Below are 6,000 nucleotides of genomic sequence, written 5' to 3' on the forward strand. Positions count from 1 at the left end.
AATGCAAACAATTATTTCAATTCATGACGTTCATTCCAAATATCTTTTAAGACAACAGAACAAAAGTTTCAAAATAAATGAATTTTGAAACAAATATTTCATTTTTACACTAAAGTGTATCAAATATTAATAAAAAATGGAATAGTTAAACTTTTAGTTGAGAAAAATTAATTTTCACACAAAAATAACGGATTTTCCGGAAAATATTTCAATTGTCAACATAAGTGATGAATTTTCAACTAAAAAAATAAGTCTTCAACTAAAATAGTCGAATTTTACACATAACAAAAAATTAATTTTTACTAAAAAAATATAAATTGTTAGCCAAAACTTAAATAATTAAATTTCAAGTAAAAAAATTACTTTCCACAAAAAATCTATGTTTAAACAATGAACAAAATTAAATAATTACATTTTTACTCAGAATATGAAAAACCAGAGACGAATTTTTAACTAAAATTATGGAATATTTAATTGGGATAATAGTTATAAAAATGAATCTTCAATCAAAAAAATTTATTTTTAAAGAAAAGAGTTCAACTGTTAATCAAGTAATGTTATTTCCAATATAAAATAAGAATTTTCAACCGTAAAGAAAAATTTTTAATCCAGAAGATTAACTTTCTAAGAAAAATATAATTTCCATACAAAAAAATCTATTTTTAACCTTATGTGTAGATTGTCAATGAAATAGTTGAATTTTCAATTGAAAAAGACCAGTTTTTATCCAAATTGTTGAATGTTAAACAAAAAAGACCAATTTTTAACCAAAAATGAACATTGACAAATTTCAGATGAAGAAAATAGTTTCGAATCAAACTGATAAATTTGCTGATAAATGATGAATCCTCAACTGAAACAGTCAAATTTTACAAAAAACAAAAAATTAATCTTTACTAAAAAATATAAATTATTAACCGAAACTTAAATAATTAAATTTTAAGTTAAATTAATTAATGTTCAAACCAATAAATGAATTTTCAACTAAAGCTATGGAATATTCCATTTGAATAAGTTAAACTTTCAATTAAAAAACTATTTTCCAAAAAAAATCTAAGTTTAAAAAACAACAAAAAACTAACTTTAAAAAAATAGTTACATTTTTGAACAAAGTGATGAATTCTCAACTGAAATTGTAAATCTTTAACCGGAAGATTGAATAATTACATTTTTAGTCAGAAAATGAATGTTCAACCAAAGAAATGAATTTTCAATTAAAATGAATCTTCAATCAAAAAATTTATTTTTAAAGAAAAGAGACACTTTCAATCAAGTAATTTTATTTCCAACTTAAAAGGATAAATATTCAACTGTAATACTGAAATTTGCAAACGTAAAGAAAAATTTTTAAATAAGAAGATTAAGTTTAAAAGAAAAAGATAATTTACATACAAAAAAAATATTTTTTTAACCAAATATGTGGATTGTCAATGAAACAGTTGAATTTTCAATTGAAAAAGACAAATGTTCATCCAAATTGTTGAATTTCAAACAAAAAAGACCAATTTTTAATCAAAAATGGACATTCAAATTTCAGCTGAAGAAAATAATTTGCAACGAAACTGATAAATTTTTATCTAAAATGATGAATCTTAACTGGAATAGTAGATTTTATACCAAAAAGATGAGTTTTCAACCATAAAGATTCACTTTCTACAAAAAAGGCGAACTTTTTAACAAGTACATAAATTTGCAAACAACTAGCTTAATTTATAAATAAAAAATATAAATTTTTAACTAAACAGTTGAATTTTCATCAAAAAAGATACATTTTCAACCAAAAATAGAATGGTTACATTTTCTTTAAAAAAAATTCTTGAAAATAAAGAAACGGATTTTCAGAAAAATAGTTAAAATTTCAACTGGAATAGTTAGATTTTTAGTTGAAAATGATGATTCTTCAACAAACACAAAATTAATTTTTAATAAAAGAGTTTAACTTTCAACCACTCAGTTTATTTTTTTGGGTGAAAATTGTGACGAATTCTGACTTGGATCAGAGTTTCCCTAAAAATTCCTTTCTTCTAAATCTGAATAATAATTTTTTTCAAAGATTTCCGTTCCATGTCAAAAATTCCCTGTTCCAAGTGAGATTATATTCTTTACGAAAACTCCGTGTCCTAAAATAAAAACGATAACTATTTTCTAATTGTTCTGTGACATTTTTACTGTTTTTTTTTTAATTTTGGATTTCATTGACCCCATTTTTTAAATTGTTGTGAAGAATTTTTATATTGGTATTAAGGTCTTATGAACATATTTAATTATAAAGCCTGCAACTATTTTAAAAAATTTGTTTTTATTTAATTAAACATTCATATGTTTTAAGAAAAATGTAATCTTTTTTGGATAAAAATGTAACTTCGCTTGAAAATTCAACTCTTTTTTTGAAAGTTTGTCTTTTTGATTGTAAAGTTCACTTGCTTTAGAAGAAATTACATCTTCTCAGGATAAAAATGCAACTGCTTTCTTGAATATTAAAAAATGTGGTTCAAAAGTCAGATTTTGTTGTTAAAAATTCTACTGAATAAATATAATATTTGAGTATTAAAAAGGGACCTGAAATATTTTCTGGATAAAAATACAATTATTTAAAAAATTTGTTTTTATTTAATTAAAAATCCATCTGTTTTAAGAAAAATGTCATCTTTTTGGATAAAAATGCAACTATTGGTTGGAAATTAAACTATCATACTATTTTCTTGAAAATTGGTCTATTTCGTAAAAAATCTACTTTTTGTTTAAAATTTATATTTTGGTGATTCGAAATGAACTGAAATCTTTTCTGGATGAAAGTTCAACTTTTTAAAGAAAAGTTTGTAGTTTTTTATTGAAAATGGAGAACTCAACTATTTTGTGCAAAATTCATCCATTTTTGTTGAAAAAATTCGTCTTTTTGGATTGAAAATTCCATTTTTTTCGTAGAAACTGATTTTTTGTTTGTTAAGAAATTCAATTTTTGATCTTGCAGAGTCAACTGGAATCTTTTTTCGATGAAAAAACAATTTTTTTCGTAATTAGAAATTCTCCTACTTTAAGAGAAATTGTATCTTTTTTGATAAAAATGCAACTATTTGGTAGAAAATTCAACAATTTTGTGAAAATGCCATTCTTTTTGGTAAAAAAATTGTTTTTTTTTTTAGATTGAAAATTCAATTTTTTCGTAGAAAATTATATTATCATATTATTCAACTAATTTGTTTAACAGATTTGGTTGATTTGGTTGAAAGTTTAATTATTTTGTTGACAATTAATTTTTTTGATTTGAAAATTCAACTACTTGGGTAAAATTTAAAATACATTGTTAACAATTTATTTCTTTGCTGGAAGGATCATGTGCTTGGTTGAAAATTTAGGTTTTCAATGGAAAATACTTTTTTTTTAATTAATTTTTTATCAGAAAATGTAGCTTTCAATTTTTTAAAGATTGATCTTTTTAAGTTAAAAATTCACGTTTTTTGGCCTAAATAATAATTTGTTAGATTGAAATTTTATTTCTGTTTGGTAAAAATGTATCAGTTTCGTGAAAAATTAATTTTTTGATGAAGTCTTATTTTTTTTTTAAATTCAATTTTTGTAGAGAAAAACTTGTCTTCTGACTTCAAGGTTAAATAATTTAGCTAAACTTTTATTTATTAAAAAAAATTTCGAAGTTTTAAAAATACCCTAAAATCCTAAAAATCCCTTTCAATGATTGAAATCTATTAAAAACTTCTAGGAAACTTTCAGTATAATTTGAAATATTTCAATTGATCAATTTCAAAATCTCTATATTACCAAATAGTTGAATTTTTACCAAAAAAGATCAATTTTCAACCAAATAAATAAATTTCGAACTAAAAAGGATCAGTTTTAAACGAAAAAATGGATGTTAAATTTTCAGTTAAAATAATTAATTTTCCACCAGGAAAAAGAAATAGTTTCGAGAAAAAAAAAGATGAATTTTAAATCTTCATCTGCAAAAGATAAATTTTAAACTAAAAATATTAATTTTTAAAGAAAGAGTTTAACTTCTAACCAATTAGTTTTATTTTCAACGAAAAAATATGAATTTTCAAACAAGAAGATTCATTTTCTACCAAGAGACAATTTTTCAACAAAATACATGAATTTCTAACAAGAAAGATGAATTTTAAGCTGAAAAATATCCATTTTTTACCATAAATAAACTCGTTTAATTTTCAACGGAAAATCGACAATTTTCAACAAAAGAGCTACATTTTTAATCAAAGTGATGAATTTTTATTATTTTCAACTATAATGATGAATTTTCAAACAAAAAGATTAATTCTATACAAAAAAAAAACAAACGTTTTTTCGACAAAATACATGAATTTTTAAACAATTAGTTGAATTTTTTACTAAAAAACACAAATTTTCAGCCAAATAGTTAAATTTTGAACTGAAAAATATAAATTTTTAACCAAAAATGGACAAGTGAAATTCTTATTAAAAAATAATAATTAATTTTCAACAAAACTGTTGAATTTTGAATAAAAAAAGATTCATTTTTAACTAAAATAATGAATATTTAATTCGAATAGTTGAATTTTCCAGCCAAGAAGATTAATTTCTACAAAAAAATGCGAATTTTCAACAACATACATGAATTTTAAACTAAAAAAGACAAAGTGTCAACAAAAAAGTGAATCGTAAAATTTTCAGTTAAAATAACTAATGTTCAAGCAAATAGCTTAATTTTCAATTAAAATTATGAAATAGCCAATTGGAATAGTTAGATATATTTTAAGTTAAAAAAAAATTTCAACCAAAAGTAAACTAATTGTTTTAATTAGTTAAATTTTGAAGCAAAGTGCTGAATCTTCAACTGGAATAGTTGAATTTTCAACCAGAAAGATGAATTTGAAAAAAATTAATTTCCTAAAAAAAAGTCGATTTTTGCAATAAAAAAATATCATTTTTCAAACAAAAATTGAATTTAAAGTTTTAGTTCAAAAAAAGAATTTTCAAGAGAAAAAAACAACAATTTTCAACAAAATACTTGAAGTTTCAACTTTAATAATTAAATATCCTGTAAAAAAGAAATTAACTTCCAGCCAAGGGAAAAACGAATATTCAACCAATCAGATCAGGTTGTCACCAAATAGATAAATTTTCAATTAAAATGATGAACCTTCAAAACAAAAATTAGTTTTTAACAAAAGTGTTTACATTTTAACCACATAATAACATTTTCATCCGAAAAAAGATAAGTTCTAACCGTAAATGCAGTAGTTGATATTTCAATCCAAAAATATATTAATTTCTAATTAAAAAAAAAAACAGTTTAATTCAACCAAAAAAGACGACTTATCAACATGAACTGAATTTTTAACTATGAAAGACTTATGTCTCAAGAGAGAGTAAATATTGCCAGCAAAATGATAAATTTCCAACAAAATATATGCAGTTTAAACGACATACTTGAATTTTCAACTGAAAAGGATCAATTTTTATCAAAAAAATAGAATATTTAAATTTTAGCTACTTTTACAAATGAATAATCATTGTCATTGAATTTGTTATTGCAATTTAAAAAAATATGATGTCCTTCATATTGAAGTCACTGGAATATTCTCCCTATAATGACGAAACTTCTGTAAATCATCTATAACGTTCTCAAATTATACAGGGTGGACACGCTGGGGCTTACATACATGGCGAGTTGAATGCTACCCGAATTGCATAACAGCAGGGCAGAAGCCATTATACAGGGGTATTTTCATATTTCGCGCCTTTAAAGTTTCATTCGGATCGGCCATTCGGTCAAGTCCGTGCATCTTCGGATCAAGTTTACAATAGTTTCCATGGTTGCGTTCGAAACTTCAAACGGATACAAGTGTCAAAACAATATAGGTTATGTTATATAGTAATCACAAATAATAAAAGTATTTATTTATAATGAAGTGAGACATGTGAACTGAGAAGTAAACGTAATTTTTTTTCTTTGCTAATACCATTATAGAATAGCTGCTCAGTGACAAATACTACAAAATAGTA

The 6,000-nt window shown here is 22.9% G+C and overlaps 1 protein-coding gene across 2 annotated transcripts in view; it reads right to left on the minus strand.

The window, feature by feature from the left end:
- LOC117169038 (DNA fragmentation factor subunit alpha-like) overlaps positions 1-6,000 on the minus strand; it is a 36,740-nt gene that overhangs the window by 1,394 nt on the left and 29,346 nt on the right. The gene's annotated exons all lie outside the window — the stretch shown is intronic.

This window comes from Belonocnema kinseyi, chromosome 3 (genome assembly GCF_010883055.1).
Source record: "Belonocnema kinseyi isolate 2016_QV_RU_SX_M_011 chromosome 3, B_treatae_v1, whole genome shotgun sequence".
NCBI classification, from domain to species: domain Eukaryota; kingdom Metazoa; phylum Arthropoda; class Insecta; order Hymenoptera; family Cynipidae; genus Belonocnema; species Belonocnema kinseyi.